General features: G+C 43.8%; 1 protein-coding gene and 1 pseudogene across 14 annotated transcripts in view; one reads left to right on the top strand and one right to left on the bottom strand.

Annotated features, from left to right (window-relative positions):
• The window catches only part of PTPRT (protein tyrosine phosphatase receptor type T), a 1,072,026-nt gene that overhangs the window by 621,108 nt on the left and 431,248 nt on the right, over positions 1 to 19,670 (bottom strand). The window lies entirely within an intron of this gene.
• On the top strand, positions 4,441 to 5,387 carry LOC122496262 (annotated as a pseudogene).

Here is a 19,670-nt window from a genome sequence, read left to right as displayed (position 1 = left end):
ACACAGCATAGTGGTCCTCAGAAGATGTCCATGTCCAGGGCGGGGGAGGGTGGGGAGGGTGGTGGGCTGGGTGGCTCAGTCAGTTAAGCATCTGACTCTTGGTTTCAGCTCAAGGCATAATCTCATGGTTTGTGAGTTCGAGCCCCACATAGGGCTCTGCACTGACAGCACAGAGCCTGCCTGAGATTCTCTCTCTCTCTCTCTCTCTCTCCCTCTCTCTCTCTCTGCCCCTCCTCTGCTCTGTCTCTCAAAATAAATAAACTTAAAAAATTAAACAAATTAAAAATAAAGATGTACACATCCTGCTCCCCAGAACTTTACAGGGCAAAAACATCTTCAAAGATGTGATGATGTTAAGGATCCTGAGCAGGGAGAGTATCCTGGAATATCAAGGCGGGCCCAATGTAATCAGAAGGCTCCTTATAGGTGAAAGAGGAAGGCAGAAGAATCAGAGTCAGAGAGGGGTAGAAAGATGATGAACAGGTAGTTTTGAACACGGAGGAATGGGCCACTAGCGAGGAATGCCAAGTAGCCTCTACAAACTGTAAAAAGCAAGGCAACAGTCTCTCCCCTGGAGCCCAAAGAAATGCAGCCCTGCTAATCCATTTGACTTCTGAGTTCCATATTTGTAAGATAATGAATTTTCATGTTTTATGCCATTGAGTGTGTGGTAATTAGTTACAGTGGCCCTAAGGAAGTACTGGGAGGAGGGAATCAGATGGAGGAAATGAGGGAAGACTTCCTGGAGACATCAGATCATGAAGTCATGAAAGAAGAGAAACTAATGGGCACCTGGGAGGGAAGGGCCTTCACAGAGATGAGGAGAGACTGGGTCGTTGAAGAATAGCATCACCTGCTAAAACATAGATAGGGGTGGAGGGGAATGGCAAAAAGGCAACTGGAGAAGTCAACATGGACCAGATAAGCAAGGGTCTTCCTGAGGATCCTGGGCCTCATCCTGAGGCTTTGTAAGCAGGGATGTGACACGGGCACCTGTTCTTTCTGGACAACTCCTCAGTGCAGGGTGAAGAATAGGTCTGAAGGAGAGACATGAGAGTCAGGGGACATTATATCAATTGCTGAGAGAGAAATGATAGATGTCTGGGCCAAGATAATGGTCATAGGGCTAGAGAGGCAGCGGACTAGACACAGATTTAGGTGACTGGCCAGGATTTGGTCACTGATTGGATTGAAAAAGGCAGCAAGGGGGATGGGACCAGTATTAGCACAAGACTAGGATTCACCAGGTCAGGTGAGTCCTGGCACATGCATGCCTGTGGAGCCACAGTCGTGCTCTGACCTCCATGACATCTGCCTGGCCCACACAAGTGCCATCTACCACAGGCTCCCTGCCCGGCATCCCAGAGCACTACATGGCTTCTGTGCACAGGCCCAATATTCTGGACTCCATCCCTTTGCATTTTCGTATTCATTTTCACTTACAATGGGCAGTGAGACAGACAGAGTTTGGCTTATAACCTCTCTCTTAATTTTACAACTCTGGGCAAGTTAATTAATTCCCCCTCAACCTCAGTTTCTTCATGTGTAAAACCAGGGTAACAGATATCTCACTGGGCCCTTGAGAAGACCAAATGCAAATCTCTGAAACATGACAGGCCCCGAATAAATGTGAGTTATTCCCCTCTTTCTCCCATCCCTTATGGCCTCCCACCTTGTCTCTCTCCCCATCCCACAGCCCCCTCCATTATAAGGCCATTCCACCATTTCTCAAGCCTCCTGCCATCTCCACTCTGAGCATCTGAGCAGCACTCGGGCATCTGGGGCTCATGTAGCACATGCGATGAAATCAATTTCAGCTTTATGCATGAGGGAGCCGCTAATCTCCCACTGGGACAGGCAACCCACACTCAACAAGCACCAGGGGGAAAACATGGCAGCCGTCTTAACAGAACACGTCTGAGGAAAGCTGGAGTAAAGGGAAAGGAGGTGGGAGGGAGGGAGGGAAGAAACACGCAAATCAGGGCAACCTGAGTCCAGGCAGCTCCATCAGTTGCTATGCTACCAGCCACAGTGAGAGAGCAAAGGGAGGGAGATGGGGCTTTAGAGATATTGTTATTTTGCAAATTTCTCTCCTCCGAACATCCCTGTGTGCAGGGTGGGAAGGGGGAGATACCCAATTCCTCTCTAAGCTGCCCAAATGACCAAAGTGACCCAAATGGCTAAAGTTACTACAAACATTCACTGCTCTCAAGGAAAAGGCATCCAGATGGATTAAAAGGAGAGACTTACCCACAACTGCCTGCTCAGCTTGTGGGGGGAGTTGAAGAGGTGAATGCCCCCCTTTATGGAAAGGAACTGAAAAAGTGGCTTCATCCAACCCACCACCCCTCGCCCCCATAGGGCTACTTCTATGTTCTGCCATATCCAGTGCAAAGACAGAGTTAGCATTGGCAGGCCTAAACAGCAGCCCTTTGAGAAAGGACTCTGGAGCAACAGAACATGGCAAGGTCTCATTAGACCACGGGCCACCATCACCATCCCTAGAAGCCACAATCCTGACTCAAGCAGGTAGACACTGGGCTCTGATAACAGAATTGGTGGCTTCATGTTGGGACCCATCATAGGCCACTACAGGTGGGTATTTTTGTGTCAGGGAGAGAATATGTACAGAGAGAAAGAGGGCAAATTTATTGGTTATCACATTTCAGGCATTATTCTAGATATTTCGAACATCTTAATCATGTATTTCTTAAGCACAGACAGAGGGAACCCCAAGAAATACAGAGCAACCTCTGAGGGGATCTACAAAGTGACAGTTTTTAGATAGAATGCCTTCCTGGGACAAAATTCAACTTGAAGACAGAACGTAAAATAAGCTTGAATTTTTACATGCATAAATGGTTCCACGGGAATACCACCTTTACACAAAGTCTTTCACAGAATACTTCCAAACTCATTTTATGAGCCTATGATAACTGTCACACCAAGACCTTACAAGGATATCACAAGAAAAGAAACTTTCAGTTCAATCTCTCATAAACAGAGATAAGAATCCTATACATTATATTAGCAAACCAAATCCAGTGATACATAAAATGAGTAATAGATCATGACCACACTGCATTTATTCCAAGACTACAAGATCAGTTTAATATTAGAAAATTAATCAGTATAACTCATCGTATTAACAGACTAAAAGATAAAAATCAAGTAAGAATCTCAAGAGATGCCAAGGAAGCATTTGATGAAAGTCAGCATCTATCCACGATAAAACTCTTAGCGAACTAAGAACAGTGGGCAAGTGCTTTAATCTGATAACAAGTATCAAAACATAGTAAACATCACAATCAACAGTAAAATACTGAATGCTTTCCCCCATTTTACTGGATGTTCAAGCTACTGCAATGGGGCAAGAAAAAGACATAAGAGACACAAGGATTGGAAAGAAAGTAATAAAGCTTTCATTATTCATAGACTATGTGATTGTGTATGGAGAAAATCCCAAAGAATCTCAAATGATGATGAAAATCAAAAGCGAGTTTAACATACTTTCATATATTAAAGTCAATGTACTTTGCCGTATCGTATGCTAAGTTTCAATCAACAAAAAGGAAAGAGCTTTAAATCATTTGTACAATATGCATAAGCCTTTCTAACCCTGCTTCTACTTCTGCCCTCTTCAGATCTATTCTCCACCCTGTAGCCCAACTTATCTTCCTAAGGTAACAACTACATTCCATTATGTGGCCTCAAATACCATGAGTGAAGTGGCCCGTCTGTCTGTTCAGCCTCGTCTGCTGCCACTGCCCCTCTCGCTGCACAGGCTCGAGATACATACATCTGTTTTCAAGTATGCCTAATGAGTTGTGATCCTTTCTGTCTCAGGGCCTTTGCCCACACTGTTTCCTCTTCCCTGTGCTTTACCTAGTTCACTCTCCATAGCCCAGCTCAAACTTACTTCCTCCCTGACTTCCCCCATGCTCTCAGACATGCTTTTGGTTTTATTTGTGAGGCTGTTCTTCCTGGTCTTCTCCACTAGAATGAAAACACCACAAGGGCAGAGACCACTTCTAGATTTCTACCTATTCACAGCAACTGCCTTGATCCTTAGCACACAATAAATGCTTCCTAAGTACGCGTTGAATCGATGAGTCAACACAAAAGTTGAGGCAATCTATTTTGTTTTGTTTCACTAAAGCTTGGAGTGCAGAATATTTTGAGAGTAGAGAGGGGCTTTAAGAATTGGTAGTTTGATATTACCAGGAAATCCAGCAGTATAAGAGGTCTTGAACAGAGCACTCTACCTCAGAAGAAGGGCTGCTGATCCTTGCCCAGAAAGGCCCTACTGGTTTGGGCTGAGAACTCAGCTTGTCACTTTGAACATAAGTGTTAATTCTTTTTAATTAAAACTATTTTGAGATAATTATAGACTTCCACAAGTTCTAAGAAATAATAGACCCTATGTATCTTTTACTCTGCTTCCCCAATGATAACTTTGTGCAAAACTATCATGCAAGAGTGAGGACCATGTTGCTTCCGAATATCCTAATCCCAGGTACACCAGCGGTTGGAAAAACCCGTGCCAGGCAAAGAACTTGCATCCAGATCAGGACTGAAATACATTAATGTGGGTGATTTAGCTCAAGAAGTCTTATCATGGAGTCTGGCAAGATGGCTTTTCCCAAGAGCATGCCAAAAGATGCACAGATGATGGTACAAATCCTGAAGGATGTGGGGATTACAGACTAGGAGCCAAGAGTTAGAAATCAGACATTGGAGTTTGCCTTCTGTTAGGTGACCACAATTCTAGACAATGTAAAATTATATTCAAGCCATGCTAAGAAAGCTAATGTTGATGCAGATGATGCGCTATTGGCAATGCTGTGTAATGCTGATCAGTCTTTTACCTCTATCCTCCCCCAAGAGATGTTTTATTAGATATTGCAAGGCAAAGAAATCAAACTCCTTTGCCATTAATCAAGCCACAGCAAGGCCCTAGGTTACCATCTGATATATTCTGCTTGACTGTTCCAAACTAAAGACTTAATTAAGTGTTTACAAAAAAAAAAAAAAAAAGGCATCTCCTTCTGTGGGAATAATAGCAGTCCAAGTACTCCCACACATGGCACAGCAGCCCCACAAACCACATCTGTGTCAAATAAAGTAGGGACTCCACTGTCCCTCACAGGTCAAAGGTCTACTGCACATACACCCACTTCATAGTCCCCAACTGTAAAAGCATCAATTCCTGCAATGTCCATGATTCACAATGTTCTGATTAATCAATCCATAATTAATTGGGTCCAAAAACATGCTTATAACCACTAACATGGAGGCCATCACAAAATGCTGCCAAAGAATCATCAAATGCATTGAAAAGAAAATGAGAAGATGGGGATGACGACTATGACTATGACAATTTGTAATCTAGCCTTGATGCTTGTACCACGTGCACTTGGTCTTGAATCCATTGTACCAATATTAAATATGCATGCCGGGTGTTTTCATGTTGTGTTATAGAAGACCTAGATGATATTTAATGAATAAATACAGTTATCCTTTCTGATTGAGATGTTGGATTTTCTTTAATAGGATTTTTCATCAGACTTTAAGTGTAAAAAACAAAATTGTCATTCATCAAAAGAAAAAAAATCTATCATTCAATATCACAACCAGGATGCTGACACTGGTAAAATCAAGATGGCATGTTTCCACCACCACAGGGATCCCTCATGTTGGTCTTTATGACCACACCCACCATCAATGAAGGAGTGATCTGGGCTCTGCATCCTCACTAAAATTTGGTGCTACCATTTTGTTTTAGCCATTCTGGTATGTCGTGATAGATCACTGTGGTTTTGATTTGCACTCCCCTAATGGTTACTGATACTGAACATCTTTTCATGTGCTTATCTGCTGTCTGTATATCCTCTTCAGTGAAATGTCTGATCATTAACTTTCACCTATTTTCTAATTGAACTGTTGGTTGCTGTTTGGTTTTCTTGTTGTTGCTGTTCTGCTGTTGAGTTCTAAGAACTCTTTATATATTCTAGACACTAGTCCTTTGTCACGTATGTGGTTTGCAGATATTTTCTCCCACTCTGTAGCTTGTCTTTTCATTCTCTTCACACGGGCTTTTGCAGATCAAAAGTTTTAATTTTGACCAGGTTCAATTTACCATTTTCCCAGTTGTAAGTCACACCTTCTGTGTCAAATCCGTGTTAATTTTTTTACTTTTTACTCTACTCAAATTCATCAGTACTCACAAATCAGTTCAGGTTCCTGACAAAATTGTGTTCCATCAAACATTCAGTTGGCAAACACATAACTATATTTGGTTCTATTTCCTGCCATAGAGCATTTTTCAGTAACACAGAAATACTGAAAAAATGGGTTTTGTTTTGCAAGTTTTAGTGGCACTCTTCATTTATTTTTTAGAAGCATAATACTTTTAAAATTATGTTTTCAATCAGGATGATGGATAGTTGCCTAAAAATGGGAAACAGGAAGCATATGCTCAAAACTATTAAAAAGATGTAAGACAGTGAAATTCAGAGCCTACAACCTGAGAGGCATGTATCCAGCATGGCGCTGTCCTTCAGAATCCCTTTATTGGACTTGACAGAGAAGAAGATGGTAGCATTACCTCAAATTCAATCAGTGATTCATTATTAAGCAGCTGTCAATCTGGGAAGTATAAGATATACTTAGACACTTAATATGCTACTTTTATTATTGTAGAGCTACAAAGAGCTAAACCTCAATTTTTCCTGTGCCAGAAAAATCCTGGACAGTATCTGCAAATGCCCATCACTTTTTGGTGATGTTTGGAGACCCTAATTGCTGTGGACAGTCTCTAAAATGGCCCCCAATGATTTACTCTTCTGGTATCTACATTCTTGTTTAACTCTGACCCTTTGAAAGTGGGTTAGACCTCTTGTTCACGTCTAACAAAAGGAGAATAGCAAAAGTGATATGACGCTGTTACTTCCGAGATTAGGTTACAAAAAGACTACCACCTTCCTTGCCCTCTCCCTCTCCCTCTCTCCCTGTCCATCTCTCCACTCTTCCTCCCCTTCTCTCTTGCCCTTCCCTCCCTCTCCTCCCCTCTCTCCCCTTCCTCTCTCTACTTACTTCCTTTCTCTCCCCTCCCCCTCCCTCCCCCTCCCTCCCTCTCCTTCCTCCTTTCTCCCTTTCTTCCTCCCCACCCCCTCAACCTTATTGAGTTGTTTTCTGGAGAGCCACACATTCCCAAAGAAATGAAATCTTCAGCCAACAGCTAATGAGGCTCTGAGGCCAACAGCCATGTGAGTGATCTTTTAAGAAGATCTTCTGAAGGCTGCCCAACAGCCAAGTGAGTAAGTGAACTTGGGAGATCTTCCCTCAGACTAGACTTAGGATGACTGCAGCCTGTGAGAGCGCCCAAGCCAGAATCACCCAATCAAGCTGCACCATGATCCCCTAGCCCATGCCTGCGAGACAATAAATCCTTGCTGGTTTAAGCCACTACACTTTGGAGTAGTATGTGACTAATCCAGCCTAGATAAACAATTAAAGATCTGGAGGAAGAATTTTTTGTGACTAAAAAGGGAAACATCTTGGCAACAAGTTAATATAAAGAGGCACAATCAAATGCATACACACCATGCTTCAAGCTTCCTTTAAGATCAGTTTCAGAATCACCTTTGAAATTAAAGCATACAAACCAGGCAGAAGACTGGGGAAGACTTGGCTGAATCTACTTTAGATAAAAATAAAAGGACAGCCTACTTTTACTAAAGAATGCCCTCAAAGGAGACATTTTAATGCACTTCAAGGCGTGTTTGAACATTTGGTAAGCCCAGTGCTTTTTACTTTGCAGTGGTAAGCAAACAAGGGCATTAACATATGGCCACTTTGTATATTTATTCCATGTATTATATGATAGTGATATCTATGAAGGCATTAATTTTTAATTACTTGAAAAAAGATACCTGGTAAAGAAACTGTCCACAAGATAGGGATGGATATTTGCATAGATGGGACTCAGTGTAACATAGATCCAACTGCAGGGGCAGGACAGAGGGGTCTACACCAAGGTATCATAAATTCAAATGTTCTAGCACATACAGAACCATTTACTAATAAAACCTAGCCTTAAACTCTGCCTCTTTATTTCTCAATGTGGTGATATAAAATGAAAGAAACTGTTTTAAACTCACCTTTGTACTCATACATGCAATAAAATGAGAAGTGAATTTGAAAGCTTGCCCTGCTACAAAGATATACCTTGGCCTGTTCAGTGGGGCACATTGATGGTCCCAGTGAAATTACTATCATTTTTCATTGAAGAAAAACACATATAATAACAAAGCTTTAAAAAAAAGTCTTGCCTAAAACCTCTTCTAGATCTTAATCAGGAAAGCAATCTGATTAAAGTCACATACACTAAAGGACAAACAGGTTTAATGTAGCAATCCTCCCAAGGTATTAACATTTTTTTAAAAAAGAATTGATCTCAAAGGGCATCATTCCTATGGAACACTTCACAGCTTGGAGGCCTTTATGTCCTCTTAAAATTGGCCCATGAATTTCCTCTCCTAGTTTTGATTCCCCTCAAGGAAAGGAAACGTAACTGTATATGTTCCTGATTGGAAATCCCAATGAGGTTTCCCAACAGTTAAGATGTACTCAAGATTGACCCCAAACCACAGAGGTTCTGCCCAGAAAGCTGATGTAGGAACATTCGGGGGTCTCACAGTCAATTCAAAAGCTACAGGAAACCAGTTCCTTTGCAGACAAGAAGCATGAAATGAGCCGCTCTAAGAAACAGGAAGACCACTGTTAAAACTCTGCAGGGCTTGAAGTTCTGGGGAGCCCTTTGAGAGGGCTAGGCTGAACTCATACCTACCTATCAAACAGCCTGGGTTCTGCCATGCCCATTTCCTCCATAGCACCAAGTACCATTCTTTAAAAATGACCTTTTGTGATTGCACCCATGGCTCGCCCACAGCTGTGTATTAGAACCATATGGACAACTTCTAAAGCTCCTGATGTCCAATTCCCAACCTTTACCAATCAAATCAGAATCTCTGGGGTGAGACCTAGGCATCGGCATTTTTTTTTAACACCTCAGGCTTTTCCAATGTGCAGCCAGGTTTGAGAACCATTGGCTACATCATTCATTTTGTTCACCACAATACCTTCCTTAACAATCATAATATGCAGAACATCTGAATGATTCCTCAACCACCCTACCCTTTAGTTAGTAATGTTGTATGTGTATCTATGTCTCCAATCCTAGCCTTGGAGATAGCAGTAAATAAACACATGAATGAATGAATGAATGAATGAATGAATGAATGAATGGATGGGAGGGTGAGTAAGTGGCCTTCCTCACCTGTCTCTTCCTGGCTTGGGACACAGGGAGGAGTTCTAATGCTTACAGAGAGCCCTGCATAGAATAAACCAACAACTGACTCACAATTATGTAGTGGTAATGCACATAATCTAAGCAATGAAAGGGAGTGGCAGTGGAAAAAGCCAGTATCACGAGGTTTTCTTGGAAAACTATCTAAAGAGCAATAAAAAACACCACCCCAAGGGACCAAGACATCACCTCTCCCTCTATGCCCCCACAAAACCTTGTGTACTGAGACACCCCATGTATTTACACAGAAACATATATGATTATTCACAGTCATCACGCACTTGCTCAAAGAGTTGCATCCTTCAAGACCCTGCCAACACTTCACTTGCTTTGGAAATCCTCCCTGACACGTTCCAAAGTGCAGTACATGCTAGTGATATGCGTGCAATTAAATCAGGTGCACACCAGCGGGCACTAATCCATAAATTAGTTTAACAGGCGAAGACGTACTTTAGCTTGTGTTAGAAACCTAACAGACTTCCTTTCTCTATAATAATATAGAGATTACCATGCTATGAATTCTCATTTGAAAGATCGAGGAAAGTGTCTCGTTTTTAAAAGCAAAAGTGTTAAGAGAATAGGTAAGGAAAAAACAGTGTGAAGGGGGCTCAGAATAGACTGATGTGTGGAAAACACTGCCAGAGGCCTATGCAGCCCACCATTGCCCACATTACCCACTGCTTATGTCCGTGTCTTTCTTCCCTACAACCGTGTCACTGCAAGGTGGGGACATGGCCACTCCTGCTTCCACAACCTTCACTGTCAAACATGGTGCCTCAAACAGGAATTCTGAATAGAAACCATTTTTCTTTTATTGTTTTACCAGCCCCATTTAGGTTAAAGGCAACAGACTAAGGAGTGAGCTCATGAAACAATTCAGGTCATTGCTAGAAATAGAAAATTGCTATTACCCTCAGGAGCAGCCCTAAATAGAGGAGGTGTCATGTCACCCTTCACCCCCCTCCCCAGCACCCCGCCTGGGCGTGCCCCGATCCTTCTCCCTGGCAACAGCAGCAGCAACATCTAGGCCCCGACTCCTTTCCACCAGCTTGGCCAGTGGGTAACCGGATCTGGGAAGAAACTTGAGTCACAAGAGATTGGAGAGATTTCTGGATGTAGTGCTCAATCCTCTCAACTAGCATTTGGAGTTCTTCAGAGAATTAACTCTGACAAAACAAACCAGAAACCTCACTTCAATGTGACTACTAGCTTGAGAAGCCTTTGGCAATCACCTTGCCCTTCTGGCTCAGACTTCACGTGGTCCCCTACCCATCCCTCCCATCTGGCCTCAGCCTCCATTGAGAAGCCTGGGGCCCCCCTCACAGAGGTTTTGTGGTATAAAAGGATCTGACACAGCTTAGGAAATAGGCAGACGTGGAGCATCTCATCTACACAGAGGATATTTTCTCAGTTAAAAAAAAAATGTGTTCTCACTTAAGAATGCTAATGGCCCATGCACAGAAATAAAATCCCTGACCTACTTTGAAGCTGAACTTATTAAACAAGCCGACCTTATTACTCAGAAGAGACTGTAAAACAGTAGAATAAAGTCCAAATGGAATTTCTAGCATCCTTCATCAACAGGAGTGGCCAAGAAAAGCACAAAAGAGAACCAGAGCCCTGGGCTGGGCATCGGGAGCCAGGGTTCATGCCCAGCTCTCTCATGGAATCTTGCTGTGTGACCTTGGAGATATCACTCTCCCTCTCTGGGCCTTAGGACTCTCATCTAGGGACTGGAAGAGGTTCTCTCTGAGGCCACTTCTATCTGTGATAACTGGGGATTCTATTTTTTGTTTTTTAAGAATTTAATGTTATACTGGAAAAACAAAAAAGAATCAATTATCTAGGGCATATTACACCAGATGCTAAGAGGCAGGTGAGGGACTAAGACATACACTGTGCCTCCAAGGAGCCCACAGCCTAGCACAGTGAGTCGGGGCGGTCCATACTGATTAATGGATTTATTTCCTAACAGCAATTTGAAAGCCGCCACAAGGCTACAGCAGAAGTAACACAACTTGTGTCTGCAACAAGAATTCCCTCTGGCGATCCACCTGACAACTTCGATTTAGCTGAATGAATCTTTCAGTGCATTTTAAACTGCTGCACAGCCACGAGTGGCCATCTACAAGTTATAACCAGATTTATCACACTGGGAAGGAAGCGAGCGGTGATACATTTCCATGGGGTTTTAGGGCAATAATGTGAGTCATCCCTGCCCATTCTGGAGAAAATCCTGGAGCTGCAAGGTAAATTATCCAAACCGGAACAGGAATGAGGCAGGAAAGGTTGCTGCTGTAACAGGAGGCATTAGTAACCCACACAATGTTGGATTAGTCAGTCACTATGGGTGCTACTGTGGGATGTTTAATGATGTTACTCGGAAAGCGTCGGGGTGTGTGTAATGGCAGGACTCCACTCAGTCCAGATCCCAGGCTCCGAGACTACCCTTCATTGGTTGAGTCTCTACAACATTGAGCACCCTCACAGAGCTCAGTGAACAAAGCCAATGCGGAGAAGAGATTTCCCAGAAGGAACAAGTGGATCTGGGGTTTGGGGTACAAAGGTGCAAGTGCCACGGTCACCCCTGGGGCCAGCCATGTTGAATTCACAGACTCTGAAGCTGTATGAACAAAGATCAAGGCAGAATAGGAGTGAAGAACCCTGCAGACACCAGAGAATGCAGGGTCCACAGAAAAGGATATGAGGGGCCCAGGCCAGAAACATCTGAGTATTGTCTCCCCATGTTACAGATGTGGATGTAGAGATTCAGAGAGCTATGCCCAAGTCCACTGAGCTAGTAAGTGGCAAGGATGTAACTGTGCGTGCAGCTTCCCATCCCTGAGGTACCCACCCTCCCCCGCAGCCCCACAACCCCTCTGCCAATCCCAGAACTTCCTGGTCAGCCACCTCACACTTTCCAGAGGGGCTCCGACTCCAACCTCCCACATCTGCCCTTTCCATTCTTTACCCACCAGTCACAGCCCATCGCACCCAGACCAGGATGCTTCCGCCCTCCCCTAGAGGGCTGCTGAACCTTGAACATAGTTTCCATGCCTGCCACTATTTGTGGCCTTGTTCTGGCAGTTATTCCTAGAGCTGTCTGGGGAGAATTCATGTTGCTGGATTCACAAGGTGTTTGTTCATCTTCCCAGAGCGTAGTTCTCATTCCCAACCCCAGGGATCAATGCAAACCATGAAGAACAAGCAGAGAGTCCAAGGCTCAAGGAAGGCAAGTCACACCTCATTGGAGAAGCTTTAAGAGGCTGGTGTAAACACTCAATCGTTTCCAGAGTCCTGAATGTGTTCTTGGCCTTTCATCTGACAAGAGCCCCCCTAACACAGTGACCCCTCCACAGATCCAGTCCACAGGGTCTTGGTGAGCAAAGGGCTTCCATTCCCCTTGGCATGACTGTCCTGTGTCCTGCAATGAACACACAGTCCTCTAACAGTAGACAATGATGCACATCCCTACAGAGCTGGGGAAGCACCGTTCTATCCCCATCAAACAACACAGAGAATGGAGACCAAGAGACAACAAGAAGTTTAGTCTCCCTTAGAAAGACAGTGGCAGTGCTGGAGCTTGCCAGAGATGCTGGGCATCTCTGAGGAAGATAATCTATAGTTTTATTTTGGCTTCTCAATTGGTATTCACAATTCTTTCAGTTAAGCACTACTCCAAATTTTTCTTGGAGACCTCTTTCCCACAGCCAGACCAGACAGTTTGTGATATGACCCGCCATCAGCTCCGGGAGTGGACCCCGATTCAGTCCAGCTGAACTCATCTTTCAGTGCAATTTACACCAATCAGCTTATCCACGCGTCCACCCCTGTAGTTCAGGGATGGTTCGGGGATGGACACATGACCCAAATCTGCCCACCGACCATCAGAAGTAGTCTGTTCATCCTTCCAGAGAGAAAGGTAGGATTAGCACTGCTGTCTAACCATGTGGGACCAGAGAATGGGTACATGATGGAAGCCGAGCCAAAAATAAAAGTAAAGGGAAAGACAGAGCGAGCAAGAAGCTGGAATGCGTGAAGTCACTGGTTGAGCCTTTAATCAACCCACACCGCAAGTGTGTGAGACCTCTTCTCTGACCATTAATTTCCATAAACCAATAAATTCCCTTACTGATTAAGACAACAACAAAAACAGAAACAGAGAGAGGGCCGGGACAGGAAGGGAAGGGATGGGAAGGGACAGGAAGGGAAGAGGAAAAATTATTACTAGGACTGGGGTGAATGCAAGTTGAGAGACAAATGACACATGACCAGCAAAACCACTGCTCCACCTCAACCTAAGAGTAGTCTTGGGTGCAGGCAGAGCTGTGTGCGGTGGGTCCACACAGAGCCCTCACAGTCCAGGTGATGCTCCTATCTCTGCTCTTCTCACTCTGACCCAGGAATCATCAATTTCTCAAAAATAGAATCATGATATCTCAGCTCTCAAGGGAGAGGGCTCACAGATCATTCCTCCATTCACTAGAGAGAAGAATGGTCTCAAAGGAGGAGAGAATTCACCCAAGGCCCCAGTGAATCTGAGAGTCAACCTTAGGGATACCACATATTCCTGAAGGAGCTATGCAAAAGCAGATGACACCTTGACCTGCCCTGCTCTCTGGGGCAGTCCCCGATATCCGGGAACTGGCCTGTTACCATCAGCTAGGACATCAGGTTTCTGGAAGTTGGCCCGACACTTCCAGCTAGGGCCTTTTGTTCTCTGGTTGGCCTAAACAATCTCACACAACAGCCAAACAGACCAGCTCGCTGCTACCATGATGAAGTGAGGTAGAACAAAACCACTTCATCATTTTTTCTAAGACAAAAACAAGGCCACCATGCAAACCACAAAACACACAGCACCCTCTCCTGGCTCATGCGAGGCTGGTGGCGTCTCTACCAATTACCACTTTCATCCTGCTATAGTATTACCTCCATCTGGATTAAACTTATTCAAATGCCTGATCATAGAACTATCCCCACTTCCTGACAGATTTCAGTCTAGAGCAAATGCCCACTCCCTTGGACACTCCTCCACTCCAATTATCCAACCAAAGCCCAAATCCTATAGTAAGTCCTTCTAACACCTTGTTAATGAGACTCCCCAAGGCTCTTCATGGTGTGCATTCTCCCTCTCCACAGTGAGTCACAAATTCAACTAGTCAACCACAAAGGTGTTTCCTGTAACTCACATAGCATCCTGCAGATGGAGGGCACTGACACCTGGGGGGTGGAATCTCCGCTTCCTTGGCCCAATACAGAATGCTCTCCATTATCAGGCTCTGCAGCTGAATCTACCTCCACTTCCCCATCTATCTTCCACCACGGCACACTAGATACCATTCTAGGCGTTTGTACCTTCCACGTGCAGACTCTGTTACCTGGAAAGCCCCTCTCCCCCTCCCTCCTCGAGGTCTAGTTTAGGAAGCCTTCTCTGGCTCCAGATAGAGTAAATAAACCCTCCCTCCTCTCCATCACTTGACCATGCTGCACATACACTGATCGTGGCCCATGTCACAGTGAACTGTAATCATGTTTGCCCTTTGTAACCCTCCCACACTAGGTGCAAAGCTCTTTGAAGGGAAGAGGTGTGCAATGCCCAGTACAGAGGCTGGAACAGAATAGGTCTGCACACTGACTAGTCAGTTTTTTCCTGCACTGAACCAGATGTCTTTCCTATTCAATGACTGCCATATTTCAAATCACATTCAAAATGAAAGCCAAAATGATAATGTTCAAATCAAAGCCCCTGTGAAAACAAAGGCTTTGGTCTGTTATAATAGTGTCACTTGTCATTTGCAGGGTACTCTGTGATTTACAAAGCACTTCTCTCATTACCTTACTTTATTCAAGGCAATCCTCATGGTAACCCTGGCTTCTGTTATCTCTACTCACTCTTCCAACCTGCTCAGACACTTGGAAGACTCAAGGCTGGGACACAACCAGGGAATAAACTATGGCGGGTGACAGGTGGTTGTTGCTCCAAATTCACTGGAGGCCCAGTCAGCTCATGGGTTCACGGCCAAAGGGTTTTCTGGGAACCAAGCCTGATATTCACAGTCTCACTTTATACCTATCCTGCCTTTAGTTATGCATTACATTAAATATACAAATGCTTTAATTCAATACCACCAGCATTTGAACAATGATTGGGAAGTCAGAACTTGACAGGCGTTCAGACTCCACTTATTACCCATATGACTTTGGGCAAAGGGTTTAACCTCTCTGAGCCTTGGTTTACCCAACAGTAATACAGAAGTTTAGTAGTACCTAACTTACAGAGTTATCATGAGGATTAAAAGAGAAAACGTAAGTTGAGAATTTCTACAGTGGCTGGCATATAGTAATACTACACATAGAGTAAATCGTAGCTATTAATATGATCATGCTGTTATCACTACTCTTACTATTATTAAGTAGGGTGATCCTAGGTCATTTACTATCAGATAGATAGATTCTGTGACCTGGCTCTGCTCTGTGTAACAGGGGAGAGGTCAGGGGAGAGGGCTACAAGGTAAGAACAAGTTTCCCAAGATCCTGTTGTCACCTGGCTTCTGATTTGACCAGTTAGACGCACTCAGAGGAGACTGGAGGTAGAAGGAAAGGAGAGTCCAGAGCACATATATACATACATATGGAATGCATGTATACATATATTCCAGGGCATACATACTCACGGATCTCTCTCTCTCTCCCCCTCCCGCTGACTCAGGCAAGAGCTCCTGTAGCTCCTGCTGGAGACTCTATAAGAATTCCACCTTCTTTATAGTAACCCAGAACCCTGAACTCCAATAACACTATCTTCATCTTGTGACCATCCACCCTAATGGTAGTAGATTCTGGTCACTGTTAATCTCTGAGTTGGCTCACCCTATAACCAATTCCCTACATTAAATTCCTTCTGTATCAAATACCTAGAGTTTGCATTTTCCTTGCTGGTCCTTGACTGACAAATACACCATATATGCACACTTGAGCAAAGTTGCTTTCTGCACTAGAGTTTCTTCACTTATAAAATGTTGCTAATATCTGGAAAGATATAATGAAACATACAGACACAGATCTACCTCGGTACCTGGCACATAGTCATCTTAAGAAACTGGGTCCTTTCTTGCTCTATTGGAAAAGAATCCTGTGCAGAGATCTCATTCCAAGAACTATACTATAAGGAAACAAGGAAGAATGAAACTATGTCATATTCAACAATGACCATTAAAAGTTTATCTATCATACAGAATCTTGAAACATAAAAATACAATTAAAGAACATTGTTATGAGTTGAATTGTATCCCCCCCCCAAAAAAAAGGCTATTCTGAAGGCCTAGTGCCCTGTACCTCGCCTTAATTGTGAAAAGGGTTGTTGGCAGATATAAGTAGTTAAGGTGAATGGTCATGCCGGAGTAGAGTGGGCCCTGATCCACTATGATAGGTGTCCTTATAAGAAGATGGCAACCTAAAGATGTAGTGAGACAGGGACACCACCATTTGAAGATGGAGGACTGGAGTGTTAGGTCTACAAGCCAGGGAATTGCAAAGATCGCCAGCATACCACCAGATACTGGGAAGAGGCAATGAAGAATTCTCGTACAGGTTTCAGAAGAAGTGCGGCCCCACCAACACCTTGACTTCAGACTTCTAGCCTCCAGAACTGTGAGAGAGCATGTGTCTGTCATTTTACCACACCCTGTCTTTAGGGCTTTGCTGCAGCAGCTGTAAGAGGTAAATACAACTGTAAAAGGAGGTGGTGGGTTGGCAACATTCTGAGTGTCTCTCTACACTCAGGCTCCCTGGTGTTAATGCCCTGTATTTCTTGGGTGGTGAGCAGGGTATGTCACACGGCTGTCCTGACTTTAAGAAAGGGAAATTCTCATGAGTAGACTTCACCTAATGAGATGAGCCCTAAAAAGAAATGGGGCTCTTCCTAGTAAAGAAGATCTGAAGGGCAAGAGGGTTTGGGTGCCAAGGAAATTCTCCACCATAGGCTTTGAAGATGGAAGAAGTCACATGACAATGAAGGCAGGGTGATCTCTAAAAGTTGAGAGCAACCCCTGGCAGAGACTCAGCAAAAAAGATGCAGACTTGCTATCCACCACAAGGAACAGAATTCAACCAACAGCATAAATGAGTTGGCAAGCAGATTTTTCCCCAAATGAGAATTCAGCCTATGAGGACCTTGATTTCAGCCTTGTGACACCCTGAACAGAGAACCCAGGCAAGGCTCAGGCTTCTGACCTGCAGAACTCTGAGATAATCATGCATTGTCTTAAGCTGCCAGGTCTGTGCTAATCTGTTACACAGCAACAGAAAACCAATACAGACAGGTATACTCACTGTCTACAACTGTTAAATGTAAGTATGTTGAAGGCCATAAAGGAATACACAAAATACGGGTAATGTAACATCAACCCCAAATTGTATGAAATACACATGGTATGGCATTCTCATCTGACGGCATCTCTGCCAAACATATACGTGTGGATAAAAAGAGAGACAGACAGACAGACCATGGATGTACTAGGGTGACAAAATTGAGATTCAAAGCTGCCTTTAGTCTTCTTTTATCGTTTTCAGAATTTAAAAACTTATGAAAGAACAAGATTGTTCCTGCCCCCAGACCATGTGAAACAGACCACTATAAGGTTTTACAGTGAGCACAGTCTCCCAAAAGCTCAAGCTGCTTGAAATAGAGGGCCACATAAGAGCCAAGATTTCATAAAATTCCATCAGATACAGGTAATTTCTTAGATTAATATAACATCAAAGAGTCACAAATGACTCTTTTCTCTGGAAATTCCACATAAACCTTCCCTGTTATCACTCACCACCCACCAAATGGGAAGTAAAAGAGACATCCATCCTTTTGGCTAAAATCCCATCTGTGTTAAGGACGAAAGGTGATTGGGAGACTTCACGCTTTCCTCACCTATGTCCAGAGGAAAACTTTACGAGCCAGTACACTGGCTCCCCACATCCTCTTTTCCTCTGTCACAGTCACCAGCAAAGTTCCAGATGGTGGCTGTTCTACCATCTTAGGTCTCAGAGAAACGGACAACTGTAGAAGAGTCCCCATCAATCTCCAATGGCCGAGTCGTGTGAATAAAACATAAACCTTATAGTCTGCAGCCTCTGAAGTGTGGGACCATTTGTTACTACAGCACTACCTAGCACATCTTATCTTGTAGGGGTAATGTTATGATCCCCCTTTTACAAGTGAGTAAAAGGAAGCTGAGAGATGAAATAATTGGCTCAAGTTCCCATATCTGCTAAGTCCTAATGACAGGACTGAGATTCGAGTTCAGGGAGGGCTGACTCTAGACTCCATGACTCAAATCCACTGGGCAAACGTCCCTCTACTCCTTGATGCCTGGATAATCCAACACCATACTCAAGTGGAGGCAGGATGTTGACAAGAGTCTCCCCTTCAAAATGAGGAGCATAATAATGTGCTTCTTTTTACCTGGACAAATGAGTCACAGACGATGTAGGAGACACCAAGTGCAAGGCAAGGGCATTTTGACTGAAATAGGGATATCATCAAAGTCTCTGAATGACATCTCTCTTCTCCCCTGGAGAGGTTTCTATTGCTCAGGGGCCAAGATGGCCCCTTTCACCAAATCCTGCAGGATCTAATTGTGAGTTCTTCCCCACTGGGATGTCAGCTTAGTTTTTGTCTGTAGTCGATTTGTGAGTGGATAAATTAACCTTTATTTTAAGAAAAGCAAACACCATACTGCAGCCCAACAAAGAGGGCCCTACTGAGAGCTTTAAGTACTAAGAGTCATGTTCTCTGCACCTATCTCATACAGTGAGATAATACACTTTTCCAAGAACAGTCCACATCTGGGCATCCTGGGGTCCTACAGACCACTCAGGTGGAGCAGTTACAGTACCAGATTCAGGCCCACCTCTGCAACTGATTATCCAGTGACCCCAGCTGTCTGAGCCTCTGAGTCTCTATCCACAGCACTAGAGGAATGGAAAAGGTAATGTATAAAGTGGTTTCCAGCTTGAAAAATACCACAGTCAAAACCAATGCCAACTCTTACACATCACTGATTGGTGTGTAAAACAGCACAACCCTTATGGAGAATAATTTGGCAGTATCTATCAAAGTTAAAAATGTTCAGCAACCCCAGGCCTAGGAAATTATACTAAAGATATGCTTGCATAATAAAATGACGTTTGCACAGGGTTATTCATTGTGGCATTGTCTGATAGCAAAAGACTGGAAGCAATCCAAATGCTCATCCATGGCAACCAGTTAAATAAATGATGGTACATCCATACAATGGAACACCCT

Source organism: Prionailurus bengalensis, chromosome A3 (genome assembly GCF_016509475.1).
Source record: "Prionailurus bengalensis isolate Pbe53 chromosome A3, Fcat_Pben_1.1_paternal_pri, whole genome shotgun sequence".
In the NCBI taxonomy this organism is placed as follows: Eukaryota; Metazoa; Chordata; class Mammalia; order Carnivora; family Felidae; genus Prionailurus; species Prionailurus bengalensis.
This window is presented reverse-complemented; position numbering and strand designations above follow the sequence as displayed.